Genomic DNA, 26,604 nt, shown 5'->3' with positions numbered 1-26,604 from the left:
ATTTATTAGATTTTTATTTGCAGGTACCAGCCTTCCCGGACAGGTGCTGGAATGTGGCGACTAGGGGCTTTTCACAGTGACTTCATTGAAGCCTACTCGTGACAATAAGCGATTTTCATTTTCATTTCAAATGTGAATTAGGGGCAGCACGGTGGTGCAGTGGGTTAGCCCTGCTGCCTCACGGCGCTGAGGACCCGGATTCGAATCCCGGCCCTGGGTCACTGTCCGTGTGGAGTTTGCACATTCTCCCCGTGTCTGCGTGGGTTTCACCCCCACAACCCAAAGATGTGCAGGGTAAGAGGATTGGCCACGCTAAATTGCCCCTTAATTGGAAAAAATAATTGGGTACTCTAAATTTAAATATATATATATTTTAAAAAAAGAAATGTGAATTAAAATTTCTCTTTTTGGAATTCTACCTACTTCACACTGTACCCACTGCCCCAGATGTTGTCCTGCAGACAGCTGTTTGAATTCTGCTCACTGATGTGTGGGACAGACTGGGCAGGAGGCAACAGGGGAGGTTGACTCACTGCTCTCAATCCTCAGGTATTCTGCACCTACTTCCTCACCTCCTGACTCCCCAGACAAGGTCAGGAATGTGATGGGGTGCTCGCCACTTTGACTGCAGGTTGAGTGCAGCTCCAACAAAACTCAAGAAGCTCAACACCAACCAGGACTGTTCGATCGGCACTTTACGCATTCACTCCCTCCACCACCAACCTGCAGTAGCAGCTGTGTGTACGAAATACAGGATACGCTGCAGCAGCTCACCAAGGCTCCTTCGACAGCACCTCCCAAAACCTGCGATCTCTGCCACCTAGAAGAACAAGGGCTTCTGATATATGGGAACACAACCAACAGTTCCCCTCCAAGTAACACACCATCCTGACTTGGAAAATAATTCACCGGTATTTCATCAAAATGCTGGAACTTTCCTCTCTGACAGCACTCTGGGTATACCGAGGGAACTTCGAGATGGGCAATCAATGGACTTGCCAGCAATGTCCACATCTCATGAATGGACAGAGAAAGTACACACTTTTCCTGGTCCATGAACCAGGTTACTGGCCTTGGGGCATGTGCATTCATCACCCACAACATGGAAAACAGTCCGGAGTTTTCATTGACCTCCACAAATTGATAGGACAAAGCTGAGCACTCTGAAACATGGTCATAGAATTTACAGTGCAGAAGGAGGCCATTCGGCCCATCGAGTCTGCACCGGCCCTACAAAGTGCACCCTACTCAAGCTCACCTATCTACCCCACCCCCCTAACCCAGTAACCCCCACTTAACCTTTTTATTGGACACTAAAGGCAATTTATCAGGGTCAATCCACCTAACCTGCACATCTTTAGATTGTGGGAGGAAACCGGAGCACCCTGAGGACACCCATCCAGACTCGGGGAGAACATGCAGACTCCGCACAGTGACCCAAGCCGGGAATTGAACGCGGGACCCTGGAGCTGTGAAGCAATTATGCTAACGACTGTGCTACCGTGCTGCCCACTGATGTAAAATGGTGTAAAATACCTTTCTGTAATTCCCACAGAACCAGTGCTTTTCAATTTAAAATTGAGTTTACAAGTAATTTTGCAAACTAACTGCCAGAATTGTCAATGATGCACAGAATCCACCAAATGAAATGAAAAAATGAAAATGGCTTATTGTCACGAGTAGGCTTCGATGAAGTTACTGTGAAAAGCCCCTAGTCGCCACATTCCAGCGCCTGTTCGGGGAGGCTGGTACGGGAATCGAACCGTGCTGCTGGCCTGCTTTAAAAGCCAGCGATTTAGCCCAGTGAGCTAAAGCAGCCCCTATGGACTCCGTGCGTTTCATTGAGCAGTGCGGTTGGACAGGGGAGTGTACTGTGTGACACTGAATGGTGAATACCTGGAGCTAATTCACAAGCTCCATGTCGAACAATCATTTTGTCTTTAGTGAAACTAAAGGCAGTGTGAGGCCTTAACAAGGCTGAGTTTCTGCAATAACTGCCTGCTGACTATTTCTAATTAAAATCCCTCGCAGTCTCTGTTAGAATAGTACCAAGCCAAGAAACCCAGAGGGAGGCTACCTCCTACAGGAAACCCTTCCCTCTGCCAGGACCAATGCATGCAGGAGGCTGGGAGAACTGATGCAGAAAACTCTACACTAGACATGTTCTTGTGATTATTTTAGCTGTTTCTGCTCTGTTCGCAATATATAGAGGGGCATAAGGTGAGGTGTTCATGTTATATTGCACAGGGGAACGGTGACAGTAGCTCAAATTAAAAGCTCAGAAAAGTTCTCAACTCATAGGACAGGCCGATACAAACGTAACGGGGCGTGGGCGAGAAACACTGGAACGTGATGGGGCATGGGCGAGCGAGACGAACGGGGCATGGGCAAGAAACACGAACGGGGCCTGGGCAGGGGACACTGGAACGTGACGGGGCGTGGACGAGGTCCATTGGAACGTGATGGGGCGTGGGCGAGAGACACTGGAACGTGGCGGGGCGTGGACGAGGTCCATTGGAACGTGATGGGGTGTGGGCGAGAGACACTGGAGCGGGGCGTGGGCGAGAAACACTGGAACGGGGCGGGGCGTGCGCGAGAGACACTGGAACGTGGCGGGGCGTGGGCGAGAAACACTGGAACGGGGCGGAGCGAGGAACACTGGAACGGGGCGTAGGCGAGAAACACGAACGTGGCGGGGCGTGGGCGAGAAACACTGGGGCGGGGCGGGGCGAGAAACACTGGAACGGGGCGTGGGCGAGAAACACGAACGTGGCGGGGCGTGGGCGAGAGACACTGGAACGGGGCATGGGCGAGAGACATTGGAACGGGGCGTGGGCGAGAGACACTGGAACGGGGCGTGGGCGAGAGACACTGGAACACGACGGGCATGGGTGGGAGACACTGGAAAGTGACGGTGCGTGGGTGGGAGACACTTGCATGACGGGGCGTGGGCGAGAGACACTGGAACGGGGCGTGGGCGAGAGACACTGGAACGGGTCGTGGGTGAGAGACTCTGACGGGGCGTGGGCGAGAGACACTGTAACGGGGCGTGGGCGAGAGACGCTGGAATGGAACACGACGGGGCGTGGGCGAGAGACACTGGACCGTGACGCGGCGTGGATGAAGTCCACTGGAACGTGACGCGGCGTGGGTGGGAGACACTGGAACGGGGCGTGGGCAAGAGACACTGGAACGGAGCGTGGGCGAGAGACACTGGAACGTGACGCGGCGTGGATGAAGTCCACTGGAACGTGACGCGGCGTGGGTGGGAGACACTGGAACGGGGCGTGGGCAAGAGACACTGGAACGTGACGGGGCGTGGGCGAGAGACACTGGAACGGGGCGTGGGTGAGGTCCAATTCAGCCCCTCGAACCTGCTCTGCCATTCAATCAGATCATAGCTGATCTCTTCCTGGTCTCAAATCCACCTCCCCACCTATTCCCCATATCCCTTTCACCCATTTTTTCAATTCAGAAATATATCTATCTCCTTGAAACCTTTTAATGACTCGGATTCCACCACACTATGGGGGCAGCGAGTTCCACAAATTCACCCCCCTCTGCGAGAAGCAGTTCCTCCACATCTCAGTTCCAAATCTACAGCCTCCCAACCTATATCCGTGACCACTCATTCTAGATTGCCCCACAAGGGGGAACATTTGGTCTATGTTTACTTTATCAATCCCTTTTAGTATTTTATAAACCTTGATCAGATCTCGTCTCATCCTTCTAAACTCCAGCGAGTATAAGCCCAAACTGTTTAATCTCTCCTCATACGTCAACCCTTTCCTCCCCGGAATCAATCTGGTGAACCTCCTCTGAACTGCCTCCAATGTCACCACATCCTTCCTCAAATAAGGAGACCAAAACTGGACACAATACTCCAGATGTGGCCTCACCAACACCCTATACAATTGCAACATCGCTTCTCTACTTTTATACTCCAGTCCTTTTGCAATAAACGCTAACTTTCCATTTGCCTTTTTAATTACAAGGCTAGGGGGCGGGGGAGGTTGTTGGGTTACGGGTATAGGGTGGATACGTGGGTTGAGTAGGGTGATCATTGCTCGGCACAACATCGAGGGCCGAAGGGCATGTTCTGTGCTGTACTGTTCTATGTTCTATGTTCTATGCTGTACCTCCATACCAACTTTCTGTGATTCATGAACAAAGACGCCCAGATCCCTCTGCCTAGACGCATTTTCCATTTAGATAATAATTTGCCTTTCCATTTTTTCAGCCAAAATGAATAACCTCACACTTATCCACATTAAACTCCACCTGCCAAACTTTGGCCCAATCTCCGAGCCTATCTATATCTGTCTGTAAAATCTGTATCTCCTCTTCACTGTCTGCTTTCCCACCTATTTTAGTATCATCTGCAAATTTTACCATGTTACACTCTGTCCCTGCTTGTAGATCATTGATATAGATTGTAAACTATTGACTTGGGTATAAGTGATACTGCAATGTATGTATCTACTTCCATCTTCATAGTGTTCTCATTTAAATTTAGATAGAGCCAAAATCATTGCTGGTGTTCTACTGCTCAAACGCAGAGCTTAAATTCCTTAATCGAACTTAACACTTTGGCACTCTGTGAATCTTCAGTTTAATCACAATATCATTCTATTAGCTTTCCTAATTACTTACTCTAACTGTATTGTAGCCTTTTGTGATTCATAAACTAGGACTCCCAGATCCTTCTGCAACCCGAGCTCTGCCATCCCTCACCATTTAGATATGAGCATTTTTACTCTTCCTTCCAAAATGGACAGTTTCTCATTTGCCCATTATTCCATTTTCCAGATCTTTGCCTGTCATTTGATCTATCTATATCCCTTTGAGGCCCCCTTACATCCTCTCCACAATTTACTTTCCCACCTATCTTATGTGTCGTCAGCAGATTTAACAACCATACCTTCAGCCCCTTCATCAATCATTTCCATTTGTGGCCCCAACACCCATCCTTGCGGCACACCACCCTGGTCACATCCTGCCAACCTGAAAAAGACCCATCCATGTCAACTGTGTTTCCTGTTAGCTAGCCAATCTTCATAACAGTATTACGTTCTGTGTTCAATACTTGGATACTGTGCTGGTTATTGTTAGTTGCTGTACAGAGGGTGCTAGAGGTACACAGGTCCTCAAGTCTCTCTGTTCCTTTGGTGGGGGTCCTCTGGATTTGCATGGTTTTCATTACCCTCTCCGACCACACTTTGCTCCTGAGAATTTGAATGAGAGACCAGGCCAAAGGAGAAGACACAATCTTCAGCTCACTGGAACTGAGGGAGGGTTCCATCAGTGAATGGAAGCAGGAGCTTGTTTTACTCACCATCCTGAGCCCAGAAACATAGAGGCAAATTGTAACTCCCCACCCTCGCACAGACTGAATTGAAGCTGGCACCTTCTGGTCTGTGTGACTCAGTACCACACCACTCAGTGCCATTATGTTGTATCTTTATTCTGACACTATCTCCCACAATGTGCTTCTTGCAGTTTGTTATCCGTACACCTCCGAGGAGGCGCCAAGCCAGCCATATGTTGCAAACAAGCCCTCAGTGGGATGTGAAGGAGCACAGTTCAGAACTGCTCCCTTTACAGCGAATAATTTACAATAGAACAGGAAATCTTAACCGAGCCTAACATTCCCGGATCATGGCAGGGAAGTGTTGTTGCTTCGGATGTGAGGCAGCGGCAGTACCTTCTGTAGCTTCTTTACAATTCCCTTGTATACTGCACATGTTCCAGTGATTAAAACAGAATGGGTACTCGTCATTATTTGGCTATATGAAAACACTTGGTTATAGGGAACACTTGGGAACATTTGGTTGTATGAACAACAAATCTGGGCTGGCATAGCACAATGGGCTAAACAGCTGGCTTGCATTGCAGAACAAGGCCAGCATCAGATACAATTCCCGTACCAGCCTCCCCGAACAGGCGCCGGAATGTGGCGACTAGGGGCTTTTCACAGTAACTTCATTGAAGCCTACTTGTGACAATAAGCGATTTGTATTATTATTAGTATTATTATTAAAACTGATTTTTGGGCTCTGCAGAAGCAACAGGAAGATTAGGAAATTTAGAAGAGGAAAAAAACGAGTCAACCATCAGCCCGTGCCCAAACTGAGTTCATGCCTGTTCGTTGTGTCTCTGATCCAGTACTGGACCCCAGTGTTACACTGCGACAGACCTGTCCTTGCCAGTACTGTACCCCAGTGTTACACTGCGACAGACCTGTCCTCGCCAGTACTGTACCCCAGTGTCACACTGCGACAGACCTGTCCTTGTCAGTACTGTACCCCAGTGTTACACTGCGACAGACCTGTCCTTGCCAGTACTGTACCCCAGTGTTACACTGCGACAGACCCGTCCTCACCAGTACTGTACCCCAGTGTCACACTGCGACAGACCTGTCCTTGTCAGTACTGTACCCCAGTGTTACACTGCGACAGACCTGTCCTTGCCAGTACTGTACCCCAGTGTTACACTGCGACAGACCCGTCCTCACCAGTACTGTACCCCAGTGTCACACTGCGACAGACCTGTCCTTGTCAGTACTGTACCCCAGTGTTACACTGCGACAGACCTGTCCTTGCCAGTACTGTACCCCAGTGTTACACTGCGACAGACCTGTCCTTGCCAGTACTGTACCCCAGTGTTACACTGCGACAGACCTGTCCTCACCAGTACTGTACCCCAGTGTCACACTGCGACAGACCTGTCCTCACCAGTACTGTACCCCAGTGTTACACTGCGACAGACCTGTCCTCGCCAGTACTGTACCCCAGTGTTACACTGTGATAGACCTGTCCTCACCAGTACTGTACCCCAGTGTCACACTGCGACAGACCTGTCCTTGCCAGTACTGTACCCCAGTGTCACACTGCGACAGACCTGTCCTTGCCAGTACTGTACCCCAGTGTTACACTGCGACAGACCTGTCCTCGCCAGTACTGTACCCCTGGGTAACACTGCGACAGACCTGTCCTCGCCAGTACTGTACCCCAGTGTCACACTGCGACAGACCTGTCCTTGCCAGTACTGTACTCCAGTGTTACACTGCGACAGACCTGTCCTCGCCAGTACTGTACCCCAGTGTCACACTGCGACAGACCTGTCCTTGCCAGTACTGTACCCCAGTGTTACACTGCGACAGACCTGTCCTTGCCAGTACTGTACCCCAGTGTTACACTGCGACAGACCTGTCCTTGCCAGTACTGTACCCCAGTGTCACACTGCGACAGACCTGTCCTTGCCAGTACTGTACCCCAGTGTTACACTGCGACAGACCTGTCCTCGCCAGTACTGTACCCCTGGGTAACACTGCGACAGACCTGTCCTCGCCAGTACTGTACCCCAGTGTCACACTGCGACAGACCTGTCCTTGCCAGTACTGTACTCCAGTGTTACACTGCGACAGACCTGTCCTCGCCAGTACTGTACCCCAGTGTCACACTGCGACAGACCTGTCCTTGCCAGTACTGTACCCCAGTGTTACACTGCGACAGACCTGTCCTTGCCAGTACTGTACCCCAGTGTTACACTGCGACAGACCTGTCCTTGCCAGTACTGTACCCCAGTGTCACACTGCGACAGACCTGTCCTCACCAGTACTGTACCCCAGTGTTACACTGCGACAGACCCATCCCCACCAGTACTGTACCCCAGTGTTACACTGCGACAGACCTGTCCTTGCCAGTACTGTACCCCAGTGTTACACTGCGACAGACCCATCCCCACCAGTACTGTACCCCAGTGTTACACTGCGACAGACCTGTCCTCGCCAGTACTGTACCCCAGTGTTACACTGCGACAGACCTGTCCTTGCCAGTACTGTACCCCAGTGTTACACTGCGACAGACCTGTCCTTGCCAGTACTGTACCCCAGTGTCACACTGCGACAGACCTGTCCCCACCAGTACTGTACCCCAGTGTTACACTGCGACAGACCCGTCCTCACCAGCACTGTACCCCAGTGTTACACTGCGACAGACCCATCCCCACCAGTACTGTACCCCAGTGTTACACTGCGACAGACCTGTCCTTGCCAGTACTGTACCCCAGTGTTACACTGCGACAGACCCATCCCCACCAGTACTGTACCCCAGTGTTACACTGCGACAGACCTGTCCTTGCCAGTACTGTACCCCAGTGTTACACTGCGACAGACCCATCCTCACCAGTACTGTACCCCAGTGTTACACTGCGACAGACCTGTCCTTGCCAGTACTGTACCCCAGTGTCACACTGCGACAGACCTGTCCTTGCCAGTACTGTACCCCAGTGTTACACTGCGACAGACCCATCCTCACCAGTACTGTACCCCAGTGTTACACTGCGACAGACCTGTCCTCACCAGTACTGTACCCCAGTGTTACACTGCGACAGACCCATCCCCACCAGTACTGTACCCCAGTGTTACACTGCGACAGACCTGTCCTTGCCAGTACTGTACCCCAGTGTCACACTGCGACAGACCCATCCTCACCAGTACTGTACCCCAGTGTTACACTGCGACAGACCTGTCCTCACCAGTACTGTACCCCAGTGTTACACTGCGACAGACCTGTCCTCACCAGTACTGTACCCCAGTGTTATACAGTGACAGACCCGTCCTCACCAGTACTGTACCCCAGTGTCACACTGCGACAGACCTGTCCTCACCAGCACTGTACCCCAGTGTTACACTGCGACAGACCTGTCCTCACCAGTACTGTACCCCAGTGTTACACTGCGACAGACCTGTCCTTGCCAGTACTGTACCCCAGTGTTACACTGCGACAGACCTGTCCTTGCCAGTACTGTACCCCAGTGTCACACTGCGACAGACCTGTCCTCACCAGTACTGTACCCCAGTGTTACACTGCGACAGACCTGTCCTCGCCAGTACTGTACTCCAGTGTTACACTGCGACAGACCCGTCCTCACCAGTACTGTACCCCAGTGTTACACTGCGACAGACCTGTCCTTGCCAGTACTGTACCCCAGTGTCACACTGCGACAGACCTGTCCCCACCAGTACTGTACCCCAGTGTTACACTGCGACAGACCTGTCCTTGCCAGTACTGTACCCCAGTGTCACACTGTGACAGACCTGTCCTTGCCAGTACTGTACCCCAGTGTCACACTGCGACAGACCTGTCCTTGCCAGTACTGTACCCCAGTGTTACACTGCGACAGACCTGTCCTTGCCAGTACTGTACCCCAGTGTCACACTGTGACAGACCTGTCCTCACCAGTACTGTGACAAATCTGTAGCCACCAACACCGTATGCTAGTGTATAGTGGCCTCCACCCTCTAGTACATTATTCTCAGTGATGTAGAGTAACCGGTGTATAGACTCTGGTATTGTACCTCAGACCTACTTCACTCACTCTATCCAGTGTTGGACTTTTCTGTAATTGTCGTGATAGTGTTGTGTGATACATGAATTGTGTGAGTTTCTCCTCTGTGTGAATGTCTGATTAGTGACGCAGGGGACAAGCTTTGCATTAACCAAAAGTTAATAGGAAGCATTGTTTCGCTCAGTGTTCACCTCTCAGTCAGTGCGTGAGGAAATAGAAGAATTACTGTCCCTGTATTGTTGTGGTGAGAATTAGTCATTTGGTTGGTACCAATTTCTGTATATAACTGGAAGGACAGGTCAGTGTTAGCATCAAGTGGTACTGGAGTCAGTATAACTACTCGGTGTGATACCAGGCGAACATCCAACAGAGAGTTACTAATGATCAATGCTGATTACGGAGCTCTCTCTGGAAGTGGTACAGCTAATCAGAAGGACACCAGGCTACACAATAATGAATGTGAATTTGCAACGGGAGTATTATAGGGAACTCAGGATTGCGTTGAGCCCATTGGTCCAGTATAGGAATTCTGCAAAGGACTGGGGTGGGAGGGAGAGCATGAAAGGGGCAGAAAGGAATTGGGGGGGAGCGGGGCAAACAGAAGAGAAGCAAGGAACATGGGCTGAATATAGCAGCTGCTGACTGAGTTCAAACTGTGATGGCCGTCAGCCACTTGCATCAGCTGAGCTGTGCAGAATGTGTGCAAACTGGCAGCCGGATCTTCTCCTATTTAATAGAAATCTTAAGCTGACTTAAAGCCTGAGAGACCTTCGAACATTCTGAAAATGTGGGAATGGAAATGAGCTGTCCTCAAAAAATATTCTTTATTATATTCTTTTGTAAACAAGTAGGCCTTAATTATACTGCACTGCTCACTCCCTTAAATAGCCGAGTGTTTCTTGTGCAATGGGAATTTGAGGTAGTGGCTGATAAAAAGAGAAACATGATCTTCAGCCAGAGACGAATGTCTGGAACACCTGTTTTAGGTGGAATAAGGAATATTGGGCAGGCCTGGGAGAGAGAGAGACCGCTCGCTGTAGGACAAGGAGAAAAGTTTGTCGATCCATTTCACAGCAGGTCAATAATGTATAAAATAATCGAATAGAGGGGCAGCACGGTGGCATTGTTGCCTCAAGGTCCCAGGTTCGATCCCGGCTCTGGGTCACTGTCCGTGACCCAGAATCTTGTTCTGCATTACAAGCCAGCTGTTTAGCCCACTGTGCTAAACCAGCCCCTGTCTGAACGAAGTATGAATAACTTGTATTTGTGATGAAGGAGCAGTGCTCCGAAAGCTAGTGATTCCAATCAAACCTGTTGGACTTTAACCTGGACTTTAAACTTCTTACTGTGCTCACCTCAATGCAGCCCTGGCATCTCCTCATCATAGTATTTATGAATCAAGTAGAGTTTATTCAGCAAGATTTTGCATATACTTAACACTTAATGAGGCAACATGGAAGTTCCTTGTCCCTCAAGTTCCTAGCAATCCTTGAGCAGTGCAAGCACAGGTGATCTCTCTCTCTCTCTTTGTCTTTGAAGTGACATTAAATTGTGCCCAGAAAAGTCGGGCCCCCGGAAGACTTGGCAGCACTGTACCAACAAAGTTAACTACTTTTCAACTTTTATTCCTTTATTATTCCTCCTCCCTTATTTTGAAAAAGTCCCAATTTATCTCTTTCATTCATCTCCTGTCACCTCACCTTTATAACCAGGTGTCGTGCTGGACATCTAGCTGAAACCGTGTGATTTATTGGGAAAAGGCAGTTTGCTCACAGACCAAATTGAACTTCTAGATCTTTTTTTTTAAAAAGCTCATGAGAGTGTCCAAGTAATTTGATGTCTGTCTATTTTTTTAAGAAGTATACAGTTGTTGAAGATATAGACTTTTCGCACAAGTACACCAAGTATTTGGGAAAGTAAATAGTTATTGTTTAGTGTGTGAGAAATTGAATGTAAAAGTTAGAAAGTCATACTTCAATTATACAGAGCATGGGTAAGACTGCATCTGGAGTACCCTGTACAGTATTGGTCTCCTTATTTATGGAACAATGTAAATACTTTTGAAGTAGTTCAGAGAAATTTTACTAAACTTATACCTAGAATAGTCTTCTGATGAAAGTTTGGAAAGGCTCGGCTTGTATCCACTGAAGTTTAGAAGAGTAAGAGGAAACTTGATTCGATCCTGAGGGGTATTGACAGGGTGGGTGTGGAGAGGATGTTTCCTCTTGTGAAAGAATCTAGAACTATGGGCCACTGTTTCAGAATAAAGGGTCGCCTGTTTAAGACCGATGAAGAGAAATGTTTTCTCTTGAAGACCGTGATTCTTTGGAACTCTCTTCCTCAAAAGGCAGTGGAAGCAGAATCTTTGAATATTTTTAATGGAAAGCCTGGTGGACTCTTGATTGGGGGGGGGGGGGGGGGTGAAAGGTTATCGGGGGCGGGCTGGAATGTGTCCTCCAGATTTGGATGTTCGGAATCTTTCATCCAAACTCTGCATGCTGGGGTTTAATTGGAGCGTTCACGACTGGGATTGATAGATTTTTGCTGGGCTGGGATATCGGGTGTTCTGCATCCAATAAGGATGGTAAATAAGTTCTATGGCTGCCGCCACCCCCCCCCCCCCCCCCCCCCATTATCTAATTGAGTGATAAAACAGGTTTGAGGAGCTGAATGGCCCAGGTGAAGGGTCAAGGCTCACAATGTAGACCAGCAAGGTTGGAAAAACGTGAGGAATTGAACGATAACACCAAGACGGAGGGGATCTGATGGAGGTGAGAAGCTCACCATCTCGATTAGAATCATAGAATTTACAGTGCAGAAGAAGGCCATTCAGCCCATCAAGTCCGCACTGCCCCCTGGAAAGAGCGCCCCACCCAATTCCACACCTCCACCCTATCCCCATAACCCAGCAACCCCACCCAATCTGTTTGGACACTAAGGGCAATTTATCATGGCCAATCCACCTAACCTGCACATCTTTGGACTGTGGGAGGAAACCGGAGCACCCGGAGGAAACCCACGCAGACCCTGGGAGAACGTGCAGACTCCGCACAGACAGTGACCCAAGTCGGGAATCGAACCTGGGACCCTGGAGTTGTGAAGCAACTGTGCTACCTTGCTGTCCCAATATTAGGAACATAGATGGTTCAGAAGATCACTGATCATAATAGATTCAATAAAATAGCAAGTAAAGGGCAGCACGGCGGCACAGTGGTTAGCATTGTTGCCTGCGGCGCTGAGGACCCGGGTTCGAATCTCGGCCCTGGGTCTCTGTCCGTGTGGAGTTTGCACATTCTCCCCGTGTTTGCGTGGGTTTCGCCCCCACAAGCCAACAGATGTGCAGGTTAGGTGGATTGGCCACGCTAAATTGCCCCTCTATTGGAAAAAATAATTGGGTACTCTAAATTTAAAAAAAAAATAGCAAGTAAGGATGATGCAGAAAGAGAGCGGGAGAGAGATTATTCTGCCCGCAGCTTCCTGACTCACTGTTACTGACTGTCACACTGCATTCAGTGCTGACATGTCCTAATATCTCTGCATATCTCCAAATGTCCCTGGTACTTTTAGTCAGTAATCCGGATAAAGCTTAAAATACTATGAAATTCTGCTCCATTTATGGTTCTGTGATAATACTACTGTATCTCCATACAAGGCTGAGTGGAGCCTGTTAAAGAGGAAGTGTGTCCGATCAGGATTAACAATGGGATGATCTTTCTTTCCTGAAGACAGCTCATGATGAAGATGATTTTTCCCTTTTGCCTCCCCATCCCTCAACATCCCCTTCCCAAAACTCGACAACACATTTCCAGGATAAATGTGCCTCTTTGAATATCAGAGCCATCTTCAGATTAAAAGTCAGAAGAGACCAAGGAACAACAGTCGGAGGGAGTCTCACTAACTGGGAGTGCGAGGCAGAGACAGAGCCAGCACTCCACGGCCCAAACTCTCGGAGCTGCGTTCCCGTCGAGTGAGATCTATCTCAGACTTTTCCAACCACATCCCAAAGCCCTTCCAACCAATTAAGTACTTTTAAAATGTAGTCACCGGTGTAATGCAGGAAACACTGCAGTCAATTTGTGCACTGCAAGATCCCACACAGAGCAGTGTGATAATAACCCGAGAACCTGTTTTTATTTATTTCTTTATTTATTAAATTTAGAATATCCAATTCATTTTCTTTTCCAATGAAGGGGCAATTTATCGTGGCCAATCCACCTCACCTGCACATCTTTGGGATGTGGGGGTGAGACCAATGCAAACACAGGGAGAACGTGCAAACTCCATGATGTGACCATCAATTCAATCGAGACACGAGAGGAAGTAAACTGTGGCTTTAATAGACTTACAACTGAGCCTGCCTGCAACCAGAAGAACTGAGGGCAGACTCACAAGGATGCAGCACGTTATACTTCCGGTAGTGGGAGGGGCCATGGGCGGAGCCAAGGGTGCAGCCCTGTACAAACTCCTCATCTCCCCCTGTGGGCAGAGCCGCGCAACGGCTCACAGACAGAGCCCACAAGGACACAATGCTACACAGTGTGAATTAAGCAATATACATTCACCACATTCACCCCCTGTAAAAACATCAAGTCTGGCGGAGGTGATGGGTCTACAGATTGCCCTACAGATTGAGCCGGTTTGGTGGCCGAGTCGTTCGTTGGGACCGGCAGAGCACTGGGGTTGCAGCCTTTTCGGATGGCTGGGTGCTGACGGGCGGTGTGGATGTGAGGGTGGCTGGGTGCTGACGGTGTGGATGTGAGGGTGGCTGTGTGCTGACGGGCGGTGTGGATGTGAGGGTGGCTGGGTGCTGACGGGCGGTGGGGATCTGAGGGTGGCTGGGTGCTGACGGGCGGTGTGAATCTGAGGGTGGCTGTGTGCTGACGGGCGGTGTGGATGTGAGGGTGGCTGGGTGCTGACGGGCGGTGGGGATCTGAGGGTGGCTGGGTGCTGACGGGCGGTGTGAATCTGAGGGTGGCTGTGTGCTGACGGGCGGTGTGGATCTGAGGGTGGCTGGGTGCTGACGGGCGGTGTGAATCTGAGGGTGGCTGGGTGCTGACGGGCGGTGTGGATCTGAGGGTGGCTGGGTGCTGACGGGCGGTGTGGATCTGAGGGTGGCTGGGTGCTGACGGGCGGTGTGAATCTGAGGGTGGCTGGGTGCTGACGGGCGGTGTGGATCTGAGGGTGGCTGGGTGCTGACGGGCGGTGTGGATCTGAGGGTGGCTGGGTGCTGACGGGCGGTGTGGATCTGAGGGTGGCTGGGTGCTGACGGACGGTGGGGATCTGAGGGTGGCTGGGTGCTGACGGGCGGTGTGGATCTGAGGGTGGCTGGGTGCTGACGGATGGTGGGGATCTGAGGGTGGCTGGGTGCTGACGGGCGGTGTGAATCTGAGGGTGGCTGGGTGCTGACGGGCGGTGTGAATCTGAGGGTGGCTGGGTGCTGACGGGCGGTGTGAATCTGAGGGTGGCTGGGTGCTGACGGGCGGTGTGAATCTGAGGGTGGCTGGGTGCTGACGGGCGGTGTGAATCTGAGGGTGAACTCCGGGGGTGGTTCGTTCAGAGCTTCGTTCCTGACCGGTGCGACGGGCGAAGGGGGGCGCAGGAAACCTGTAGGTGTGGGGGCACAGGGCGTGGGAGGTCGGGTGGGGTGTAATGTGAGGGGTACCTCGGCAGTGGTGGTGGATCCTGCAGGCGCCAGGTCCCGGAGGGAAACGGTGTCCTGACGGCCGCCCGGGTGCTCTATAAAGGCGTAGTGGGGGTTCGAGTGTAGCAGTAATACCCTTTCCACCAGTGGGTCAATTTTATGTGTCCGGAAGTTCTTCCAGAGGAGAACCGGGCCCGGTGTCCTCAACCAAGATGGGAGCGAAGGCCCCGTGGTAGTGCCCCTAGGGAAAACAAATAATCGCTCGTGAGGGGTCTAGACCGGAGGGTCAGTAGGACGGTCTTCCAGACCGTCGCGTTCTCCCTCTCCACCTGCCCCTTCCCCCTGGGGTTATAGCTGGTAGTCCTGCTCGAAGCGATGCCCTTGTCGAGCAGGTACTGACGCAGCGTGTCGCTCATGAAGGATGAACCCCTGTCGCTGTGTACGTAGCTGGGGAAACCGAACAGGGTGAAGACACTGTGCAGGGCTCTGATGACTGTGTGGGAGGTCATATCGGGGCACGGGATAGCAAACGGAAAACGGGAGAATTCGACTATGACGTTGAGGAAGTACACATTTTTATTGGTCGAGGGGAGTGGCCCTTTGAAATCGATGCTCAGGCGTTCAAAGGGCCGGGAAGCCTTTACCAGGTGGGCCTTGTCTGGGCTATAGAAGTGCAGTTTACACTCCGCGCAGTTCGGGCAATCCCTGGTGAAGCTTTAACCTCCTCGGTGGAGAAAGGCAGATTTCGGGCTTTGACATAGTGGGCGAGCCGGGTGACCCCTGGGTGGCAGAGATCATTGTGGATAGCCTGTAGTCGGTCGTCTTGCGCGCTGGTGCATGTGCCGTGGGACAGGGCATCTGGGGGCTCGTTGAGCTTCCCCGGACGGTATACGATATCATAATTATAGGTGGAGAGTTCGATCCCCCACCTCAAGATTTTATCTTTTTTTATTTTGCCCCATTGCGAGTTGTCGAACATGAAGGCAACCGATCTCTGGTCGGTGATGAGGGCAAACCTCCTACCTGCGAGGTAGTGCCTCCAGTGCCTTACGGCTTCCACAATGGCTTGAGCTTTTTTTCCGACTGAGGAATGTCGAAGTTCCGAAGTGGAGAGGGTTCGGGAGAAGAAGGCGACTGGTCTCCCTGCCTGATTCAGAGTGGCTGCTAGAGCTACCTCTGAGGCATCGCTATCTACCTCAAAGGGGACGGATTCATCCACCGCCCGCATGGCGGCTTTGGCGATGTCCTCCTTGATGCAGTTGAAGGCCTGGCGGGCCTCGGCTGACAGTGGGAAGAGTGTGGTCTTAAATAGTGGTCGGGCTTTGTCCGCATACTGGGGGACCCACTGGGCGTAGTAGGAGAAAAATCCCAGGCACCTCTTGAGGGCCCTGGAACAGTGAGGGAGAGGGAGTTCTAAGAGGGGGCGCATACAGTTCGGGTCGGGGCCCAGGACTCTGTTTTCCACGACATAGCCGAGGATGGCTAGTCTGGTTGTGCGGAAAACGCATTTCTCCTTATTGTATGTGAGGTTGAGTTTCTGGGCGGTTTGGAGAAATCGGTGGAGGTTGGCATCGTGGTCCTGCTGGTCATGGCCGCAGATGGTGACGTTATCCAGGTACGGAAACGTGGCCCGCAGCCCGTACTGGTCCACCATTCGGTCCATCGCTTGTTGGAACACCGAGACCCCATTTGTGACGCCAAAGGGGTCCCAGAGGAAATGGAAGAGGCGGCCGTCTGCCTCGAATGCCGTGAAGTGCCGGTCCTCCGGGCGGATTGGGAGCTGGTGGTGTGCAGACTTCAGATCCACCGTGGAGAAAATGCGATACTGGGAGATCTGGTTGACCATGTCTGCAATCCGGGGGAGGGGGTACGCATCGAGGTGCGTGAACCGGTTAATGGTTTGGCTGTAATCAACCACCATCCGGAACTTTCCCCCGGTCTTGACGACCACCACCTGAGCTCTCCAGGGGCTGTTACTGGCCTCTATGACCCCCTCACGTTGGAGCCGCTGGACTTTGGCTCTAATGAATACTCTATCCTGCAGGCTGTACCGCCTGCTGCGGGTGGCCCTGTCCTGCAGGCTGTACCATCTGCTGCGGGTGGCCCTGTCCTGCAGGCTGTACCGCCTGCTGCGAGTGGCCCTGTCCTGCCGGCTATACCTCCTGCTGCGGGTGGCCCTGTCCTGCAGGCTGTACCGCCTGCTGCGAGTGGCCCTGTCCTGCAGGCTGTACCGCCTGCTGCGGGTGGCCCTGTCCTGCAGGCTGTACCGCCTGCTGCGAGTGGCCCTGTCCTGCAGGCTGTACCATCTGCTGCGGGTGGCCCTGTCCTGCAGGCTGTACCGCCTGCTGTGGGTGGCCCTGTCCTGCAGGCTATACCGCCTGCTGCGAGTGGCCCTGTCCTGCAGGCTGTACCGCCTGCTGCGGGTGGCCCTGTCCTGTACCGCCTGCTGCGGGTGGCCCTGTCCTGCAGGCTATACCGCCTGCTGCGGGTGGCCCTGTCCTGCAGGCTATACCGCCTGCTGCGGGTGGCCCTGTCCTGCAGGCTGTACCGCCTGCTGCGGGTGGCCCTGTCCTGCAGGCTGTACCGCCTGCTGCGAGTGGCCCTGTCCTGCAGGCTGTACCGCCTGCTGCGGGTGGCCCTGTCCTGCAGGCTATACCGCCTGCTGCGAGTGGCCCTGTCCTGCAGGCTGTACCGCCTGCTGCGGGTGGCCCTGTCCTGCAGGCTGTACCGCCTGCTGCGGGTTGCCCTGTCCTGCAGGCTGTACCGCCTGCTGCGGGTGGCGCTGTCCTGCAGGCTATACCGCCTGCTGCGGGTGGCCCTGTCCTGCAGGCTATACCGCCTGCTGTGAGTGGCCCTGTCCTGCAGGCTGTACCGCCTGCTGCGGGTGGCCCTGTCCTGCAGGCTATACCGCCTGCTGCGGGTGGCCCTGTCCTGCAGGCTGTACCGCCTGCTGCGAGTGGCCCTGTCCTGCAGGCTATACCGCCTGCTGCGGGTGGCCCTGTCCTGTACCGCCTGCTGCGGGTGGCCCTGTCCTGCAGGCTGTACCGCCTGCTGTGGGTGGCCCTGTCCTGCAGGCTGTACCGCCTGCTGCGAGTGGCCCTGTCCTGCAGGCTATACCGCCTGCTGCGGGTGGCCCTGTCCTGCAGGCTGTACCGCCTGCTGCGGGTGGCCCTGTCCTGCAGGCTGTACCGCCTGCTGCGAGTGGCCCTGTCCTGCAGGCTGTACCGCCTGCTGCGAGTGGCCCTGTCCTGCAGGCTATACCGCCTGCTGCGAGTGGCCCTGTCCTGCAGGCTGTACCGCCTGCTGCGGGTGGCCCTGTCCTGCAGGCTGTACCGCCTGCTGCGGGTGGCCCTGTCCTGTACCGCCTGCTGCGAGTGGCCCTGTCCTGTACCTCCTGCTGCGGGTGGCCCTGTCCTGCAGGCTATACCGCCTGCTGCAAGTGGCCCTGTCCTGCAGGCTGTACCGCCTGCTGCGGGTGGCCCTGTCCTGCAGTCTGTACCGCCTGCTGCGGGTGGCCCTGTCCTGCAGGCTATACCGCCTGCTGCGTGTGGCCCTGTCCTGCAGGCTGTACCACCTGCTGCGAGTGGCCCTGTCCAGCAGGCTGTACCGCCTGCTGCGAGTGGCCCTGTCCTGCAGGCTGTACCGCCTGCTGCGAGTGGCCCTGTCCAGCAGGCTGTACCACCTGCTGCGAGTGGCCCTGTCCTGCAGGCTATACCGCCTGCTGCGGGTGGCCCTGTCCTGCAGGCTGTACCGCCTGCTGCGAGTGGCCCTGTCCTGCAGGCTGTACCGCCTGCTGCGAGTGGCCACTGGTTTGCAGTTAGCAGTGAGATTAGCGAAGAGTCGAGGCGGGTCGATTTTTAGGGTCGCTAAGCTGCATATAGTGAGTGGAGGTAGGGGTCCGCCGAAGCTGAGTGTGAGGCTTCTAAGATTACACTGAAAATCGAGGCGGAGTAAGAGTGGGGCGCAGAGGTCTGGGAGTACGTACAGCTGGAAATTAGAGTAGCTGGCGCCCTGTATTGTTAGGGTTGCAACGGTGCGCCCTTGTATTTGGACTGAGTGCGAACCCGAGGCGAGGGAGATAGTTTGCCGTGCAGGGAAGATAGGGAGCGAACAGCAGGTCTTACCAGGTCTGGATGCACGAAGCTCTCGGTGCTCCCAGAGTCGAAGAGGCACGGTGTCTTGTATCCGTTGACCTGAACGGACAGCATTGAGCTCCTGAGGTGTTTCGGACGCGACTGGTCCAAAGTGACTGCGTTGAGTTGTGGGTAGTCGGCGGCTCGATCAACAGTGCTGGAGTGGCCCCGTGATGACTGTCTGCGGAGGTCGTAGTCGTCGAGATGGACATCGGGTGATGGCCAAGATGGTGGCCCCCGTTGATCGCACGTTACGGACGATGAAGACGACGCCGTCCAGGATGGCCGCCCCCGTGGATCGCACTATCGGAAGTATACAGTGCTGCAGCCTTGAGAGTCTGCCCTCAGTTCTTCTGGTCGCAGGCAGGCTCAGTTATAAGTCTATTAAAGCCACAGTTTACTTCCTCTCTTGTCTCGAGTGAATTGATGGTCACATCAATTCAACAGACTTAAGAAAACCACTATGGAATCAGCCCTCAAACCTGATCGACTAGAACCCGACCCGCGGGCTGCAGAAGCGAAGGAAATCCTTCTACACTGGCTTCAGTGCTTCAAGGCCTACCTGGCTGCGTTGACTACCTCCGCTACTACTGAAGAGCAGAAACTCAGTCTACTGCACGCACGGGTGAGCCATCGCATCTCTACGCAACTCAATAGTGCGTGCAGTAGACTGAGTTTCTGCTCTTCAGTAGTAGCGGAGGGCAGACTCTCAAGGCTGCAGCACTGTATACTTCCGATAGTGGGAGGGGGCCATGGGCGGAGCCAAGGGTGGAGCCCTGTACAAGCTCCTCATCTCCCCCTGTGGGCAGAGCCGCGCAACGGCTCACAGACAGAGCCCACAGGGACACAATGCTATACAGTGTGAATTAAGCAATATACATTCGCCACACTCCACACAGACAGTGATCCAGAGCCGGGATCGAAACTGGGACCTCTGCGCTGTGAGGCCACCGTGCTAACCACTCTGCGCCGTGAGGCCACCGTGCTAACCGCTCTGCGCCGTGAGGCCACCGTGCTAACCACTCTGGGCCGTGAGACCACCGTGCTAACCACTCTGGGCCGTGAGGCCACCGTGCTAACCACCCTGGGCCGTGAGGCCACCGTGCTAACCACTCTGCGCCGTGAGGCCACCGTGCTAACCGCTCTGCGTTGTGGGGCCACCGTGCTAACCACTCTGCATTGTGGGGCCACCGTGCTAACCACTCTGCGCTGTGAGACCACCGTGCTAACCACTCTGCGCTGTGAGGCCACCGTGCTAACCACTCTGCATTGTGGGGCCACCGTGCTAACCACTCTGCGCTGTGAGGCCACCGTGCTAACCACTCTGCGCCGTGAGGCCACCGTGCTAACCACTCTGCATTGTGGGGCCACCGTGCTAACCGCTCTGCGCCGTGAGGCCACCGTGCTAACCACTCTGCATTGTGGGGCCACCGTGCTAACCACTCTGCGCCGTGAGGCCACCGTGCTAACCGCTCTGCGCCGTGAGGCCACCGTGCTAACCGCTCTGCGCTGTGGGGCCACCGTGCTAACCGCTCTGCATTGTGGGGCCACCGTGCTAACCACTCTGCGCCGTGAGGCCACCGTGCTAACCGCTCTGCGCCGTGAGGCCACCGTGCTAACCACTCTGCGCTGTGGGGCCACCGTGCTAACCACTCTGCATTGTGGGGCCACCGTGCTAACCGCTCTGCATTGTGGGGCCACCGTGCTAACCGCTCTGCATTGTGGGGCCACCGTGCTAACCACTCTGCGCTGTGAGGCCACCGTGCTAACCACTCTGCGCCGTGAGGCCACCGTGCTAACCGCTCTGCGCCGTGAGGCCACCGTGCTAACCACTCTGCGCCGTGGGGCCACCGTGCTAACCACTCTGCGCCGTGAGGCCACCGTGCTAACCGCTCTGCGCCGTGAGGCCACCGTGCTAACCACTCTGCGCCGTGGGGCCACCGTGCTAACCACTCTGCGCCGTGAGGCCACCGTGCTAACCACTCTGCATTGTGGGGCCACCGTGCTAACCACTCTGCGCTGTGAGGCCACCGTGCTAACCACTCTGCGCCGTGAGGCCACCGTGCTAACCACTCTGCATTGTGGGGCCACCGTGCTAACCACTCTGCGCCGTGAGGCCACCGTGCTAACCACTCTGGGCCGTGAGACCACCGTGCTAACCGCTCTGTGCCGTGGGGCCACCGTGCTAACCACTCTGTGCCGTGAGGCCACCGTGCTAACCACTCTGCATTGTGGGGCCACCGTGCTAACCACTCTGCGCCGTGAGGCCACCGTGCTAACCACTCTGGGCCGTGAGACCACCGTGCTAACCGCTCTGTGCCGTGAGGCCACCGTGCTAACCACTCTGTGCTGTGAGGCCACCGTGCTAACCACTCTGCATTGTGGAGCCACCGTGCTAACCACTCTGCATTGTGGGGCCACCGTGCTAACCACTCTGCATTGTGGGGCCACCGTGCTAACCACTCTGTGCCGTGAGGCCACCGTGCTAACCACTCTGCGCCTCCGCGCTGCCTGAGAATCTTTTTTTGACTCGGAGGTGACAGTACGTACCCCACTGGAGGAGGGTGATACTGGACATCCAGGGAGTGCAACAGAGATCTGTCCGACTAATCCCAGGGATGCTGGGATTGTCCAATAGGGAAGCATTGAGGAGACTGGGCATGTATTCTCTGGAGATGGGTGGCACGCGGCGCAGTGGTTAGCACTGGGACTGCGGCGACGAGGAGTCGGGTTCGATCCTGGCTCTGGGTCAATGTCCGTGTGGAGTTTGTACATTCTCCCTGTGTCTGCGTGGGCCTCACCCCCACAACCCAAAGATGTGGATTGGCCACGCTAAATTGCCCCTTAATTGGGAAAAAAAAATAATTGGGTACTCTAAATTTATTTATTTTTAAATGTATTCTCTGGAGTTTAGAAGGCCGATGTGATCTATTGAAATGTATAAAATTCATAAAGAGCTCTCCGGGGGGGAGCCAGGGAACACTATCAGAAAAATAGATGGGTCATTTAGGACTGAGGTGAAGAGGAAAATGTTCGCTCGGGGTGGTAAACCTTCGGAAACCTATACCCCAAAGTAGAAGCTCGATCACTGAGTCTGTTCAAAGCACAGGGCAATTGATTTCTCCAAACCCATGACATTAAGGGATGTGGGGATGGAGCAGGAAGATAGCTTTGATGTAGAAAATCAGCCAAAATCTAGTAAATGGCGGAGCAGGCTCGATCTGAGGGTGTGAATGTCCTGCCCCCGCTCCTATCTCCCTAACTGAGCCGTGGCTAACAATGGAGGCTGAATCTTGTATCTTTTCCTTATTCTTTCTTACCCCTGCGCCCCTTGTTAATGCACATTAACCATTGTTCTATCAGACAGGATCTGTATTGTGTGCATTGTCTGTACTAACCCCAACCCTGTATATTTTATTCCGATAAACATCAAGATCTTTCTAAAATAATGGGATTAAGAGAGAGGCCAGAAATCGAGGAAATGAGTCTGAAAATAAAGTGCTGGGAATGCACAGCTGGCTTGGCACTCGGAATGAGAGAAGTCAGGTTAGCGTTGGGGAGAAATCAAATGTGTTCCTGTTCGGTTTCAGGGATGTTTCTGTTCAGTTTCTCCGATGTCTGCATGTTAAAATAAACCCATTTGTACACTGACAATGAAATGCTTACAATTGCTTGTCAAGAAATGTGTTTGAGAGCGAGGGCCATGAATTATTTATCGCAGCTCCCATTTGGGCCCAGCTGCAGATATTGCTGACTGCCAGTTGTCGTGAAATTTCTGCTATTTACGGGAATCGGTGCTAAACTATCCAGAATTTCCCTCAATTTGGAGCAGGATTGGCTTCAGGACATTAATCTCTCTGACACAGACTCCAGGGTTTCGGCTGATCGGGAAGAGCAGAAGGTGAAGGATTTTTTTTGTCTGGAATTTTGTTTGTGTATCTGTGTGAGTTAGCGGGGCTGGTGAATCTCATAGTTGGCAGTTATTGTGCTTCGATTGTCCTCCCACGCTGAACAGCACTGTCCCCAGTCACAGGACTCTCCTGGCCCACAATTAAGCTGCAGTCGAGGGCTCTGTGCATCCATTGTCCCAACAGTTACTGAGATTAGACGGGCTGAAAATGGAGGCACTGAGAGATTCAGTGAAGGGCTTCACTACATGCCTTGGCTCTGGACTGTAGAATAGATAGAACAATGGCATGTTTCTGTTTCCATAGTTACCAGCTAGGTTGTACAGTCATTATTTCAGGCATTGAAAATTTTACAGAAATTGCACCTTTAGCCCCTAAGCACTGCTGCATCAGATGTCACCATTCCTCCATTCTTAGACAAAATCCAGGCCAACACTTGCTGTAGTACTGAGTGAGCCCCGCACTGTCAGAGGGTCAGTACTGAGGGAGCCCCGCACTGTCAGAGGGTCAGTACTGAGTGAGTGCCGCACTGTCAGAGGGTCAGTACTGAGGGAGTGCCGCACTGTCAGAGGGTCAGTACTGAGGGAGTGCCGCACTGTCAGAGGGTCAGTACTGAGGGAGCCCCGCACTGTCAGAGGGTCAGTACTGAGGGAGTGCTGCACTGTCAGAGGGTCAGTACTGAGGGAGTGCCGCACTGTCAGAAGGTCAGTACTGAGGGAGTGCCGCACTGTCAGAGGGTCAGTACTGAGGGAGTGCTGCACTGTCAGAGGGTCAGTACTGAGGGAGTGCCGCACTGTCAGAGGGTCAGTACTGAGGGAGTGCCGCACTGTCAGAGGGTCAGTACTGAGGGAGTGCCGCACTGTCAGAGGGTCAGTACTGAGGGAGAGCTGCACTGTCAGAGGGTCAGTACTGAGGGAGTGCCGCACTGTCAGAGGGTCAGTACTGAGGGAGTACTGCACTGTCAGAGGGTCAGTACTGAGGGAATGCTGCACTGTCAGAGGGTCAGTACTGAGGGAGTGCTGCACTGTCAGAGGGTCAGTACTGAGGGAGTGCTGCACTGTCAGAGGATCAGTACTGAGGGAGCGCCGCACTGTCAGAGGGTCTGTACTGAAGGAGTGCCGCACTGTCAGAGGGTCAGTACGGAGGGAGCGCTGCACTGTCAGAGGGTCAGTACTGAGGGAATGCCGCACTGTCAGAGGGACAGTACTGAGGGAATGCCGCACTGTCAGAGGGTCAGTACTGAGGGAGCGCTGCCCTGTCGGAGGGTCTGTACTGAGAGGGTGCTGCACTGTCAGAGGGTCAGTACTGAGGGAGTGCTGCACTGTCAGAGGGTCAGTACTGAGGGAGTGCCGCACTGTCAGAGGGTCAGTACTGAGGGAGTGCTGCACTGTCAGAGGGTCAGTACTGAGGGAGTGCCGCACTGTCAGAGGGTCGGTACTGAGGGAGTGCCGCACTGTCAGAGGGTCAGTACTGAGGGAGTGCTGCACTGTCAGAGGGTCAGTACTGAGCGAGTGCTGCACTGTCAGAGGGCCAGTACTGAGGGAGTGCTGCACTGTCAGAGGGTCAGTACTGAGGGAATGCTGCACTGTCAGGTACTGAGGGAGTGCCGCACTGTCAGAGGGTCAGTACTGAGCGATTGCTGCACTGTCAGAGGGTCTGTACTGAGAGGGTGCTGCACTGTCAGAGGGTCAGTACTGAGGGAGTGGCGCACTGTCAGAGGGTCAGTACTGAGGGAGTGCCGCACTGTCAGAGGGACAGTCCTGAGGGAGCGCTGCCCTGTCGGAGGGTCAGTACTGAGGGAGCTGCACTGTCAGGTACTGAGGGAGTGCCGCACTGTCAGAGGGTCAGTACGGAGGGAGTGGCGCACTGTCAGAGGGACAGTCCTGAGGGAGCGCTGCCCTGTCGGAGGGTCAGTACTGAGGGAGCTGCACTGTCAGTGGGTCAGTACTGAGGGAGTGCTGCACTGTCAGAGGGTCTTTACTGAGGGAGTGCCGCACTGTCAGAGGGTCAGTACTAAGGGAGTGCGGCACTGTCAGAGGGTCAGTGCTGAGGGAGTGCTGCATTGTCAGAGGGTCAGTACTGAGGGAGTGCCGCAGTGTCAGAGGGTCAGTACTGAGGGAGTGCTGCATTGTCAGAGGGTCAGTACTGAGGGAGTGCCGCACTGTCAGAGGGTCAGTACTGAGGGAGTGCCGCACTGTCAGAGGGTCAGTACTGAGGGAGTGCCGCACTGTCAGAGGGTCAGTACTGAGGGAGTGCCGTACTGTCAGAGGGTCAGTACTGAGGGAGTGCCGCACTGTCAGAGAGTCAGTACTCAGGGAGTGCCGCACTGTCAGAGGGTCAGTACTGAGGGAGTGCCGCACTGTCAGAGGGTCAGTACTGAGGGAGTGCTGCACTGTCAGAGGGTCAGTACTGAGCGAGTGCTGCACTGTCAGAGGGCCAGTACTGAGGGAGTGCTGCACTGTCAGAGGGTCAGTACTGAGGGAATGCTGCACTGTCAGGTACTGAGGGAGTGCCGCACTGTCAGAGGGTCAGTACTGAGCGATTGCTGCACTGTCAGAGGGTCTGTACTGAGAGGGTGCTGCACTGTCAGAGGGTCAGTACTGAGGGAGTGGCGCACTGTCAGAGGGTCAGTACTGAGGGAGTGCCGCACTGTCAGAGGGACAGTCCTGAGGGAGCGCTGCCCTGTCGGAGGGTCAGTACTGAGGGAGCTGCACTGTCAGGTACTGAGGGAGTGCCGCACTGTCAGAGGGTCAGTACGGAGGGAGTGGCGCACTGTCAGAGGGACAGTCCTGAGGGAGCGCTGCCCTGTCGGAGGGTCAGTACTGAGGGAGCTGCACTGTCAGTGGGTCAGTACTGAGGGAGTGCTGCACTGTCAGAGGGTCTTTACTGAGGGAGTGCCGCAGTGTCAGAGGGTCAGTACTGAGGGAGTGCCGCACTGTCAGAGGGTCAGTACTGAGGGAGTGCTGCACTGTCAGAGGGTCAGTACTGAGGGAGTGCCGCACTGTCAGAGGGTCAGTACTGAGGGAGCGCTGCCCTGTCGGAGGGTCTGTACTGAGAGGGTGCTGCACTGTCAGAGGGTCAGTACTGAGGGAATGCTGCACTGTCAGAGGGTCAGTACTGAGGGAGTGCCGCACTGTCAGAGGGTCGGTACTGAGGGAGTGCCGCACTGTCAGAGGGTCAGTACTGAGGGAGTGCTGCACTGTCAGAGGGTCAGTACTGAGCGAGTGCTGCACTGTCAGAGGGCCAGTACTGAGGGAGTGCTGCACTGTCAGAGGGTCAGTACTGAGGGAATGCTGCACTGTCAGGTACTGAGGGAGTGCCGCACTGTCAGAGGGTCAGTACTGAGCGATTGCTGCACTGTCAGAGGGTCTGTACTGAGAGGGTGCTGCACTGTCAGAGGGTCAGTACTGAGGGAGTGGCGCACTGTCAGAGGGTCAGTACTGAGGGAGTGCCGCACTGTCAGAGGGACAGTCCTGAGGGAGCGCTGCCCTGTCGGAGGGTCAGTACTGAGGGAGCTGCACTGTCAGGTACTGAGGGAGTGCCGCACTGTCAGAGGGTCAGTACGGAGGGA

The 26,604-nt window shown here is 54.0% G+C and overlaps 1 protein-coding gene across 3 annotated transcripts in view; it reads left to right on the top strand.

The window, feature by feature from the left end:
• The window catches only part of apba2b (amyloid beta (A4) precursor protein-binding, family A, member 2b), an 83,676-nt gene that overhangs the window by 6,276 nt on the left and 50,796 nt on the right, over window positions 1-26,604 (top strand). Inside the window, exon 1 of one of the 3 annotated variants that reach the window (XM_038784092.1) lies at window positions 22,656-23,026. The exons of the other annotated variants lie outside the window; for them this stretch is intronic. The gene's annotated coding sequence lies outside the window, so the exon portion shown is untranslated. Of the gene's footprint in view, window positions 1-22,655; window positions 23,027-26,604 lie in introns of those variants that run through there. 3 annotated transcript variants of the gene reach the window in all.

The sequence above is a fragment of the Scyliorhinus canicula genome, chromosome 24, assembly GCF_902713615.1.
Source record: "Scyliorhinus canicula chromosome 24, sScyCan1.1, whole genome shotgun sequence".
Classification (NCBI taxonomy): Eukaryota; Metazoa; Chordata; class Chondrichthyes; order Carcharhiniformes; family Scyliorhinidae; genus Scyliorhinus; species Scyliorhinus canicula.
This window is presented reverse-complemented; position numbering and strand designations above follow the sequence as displayed.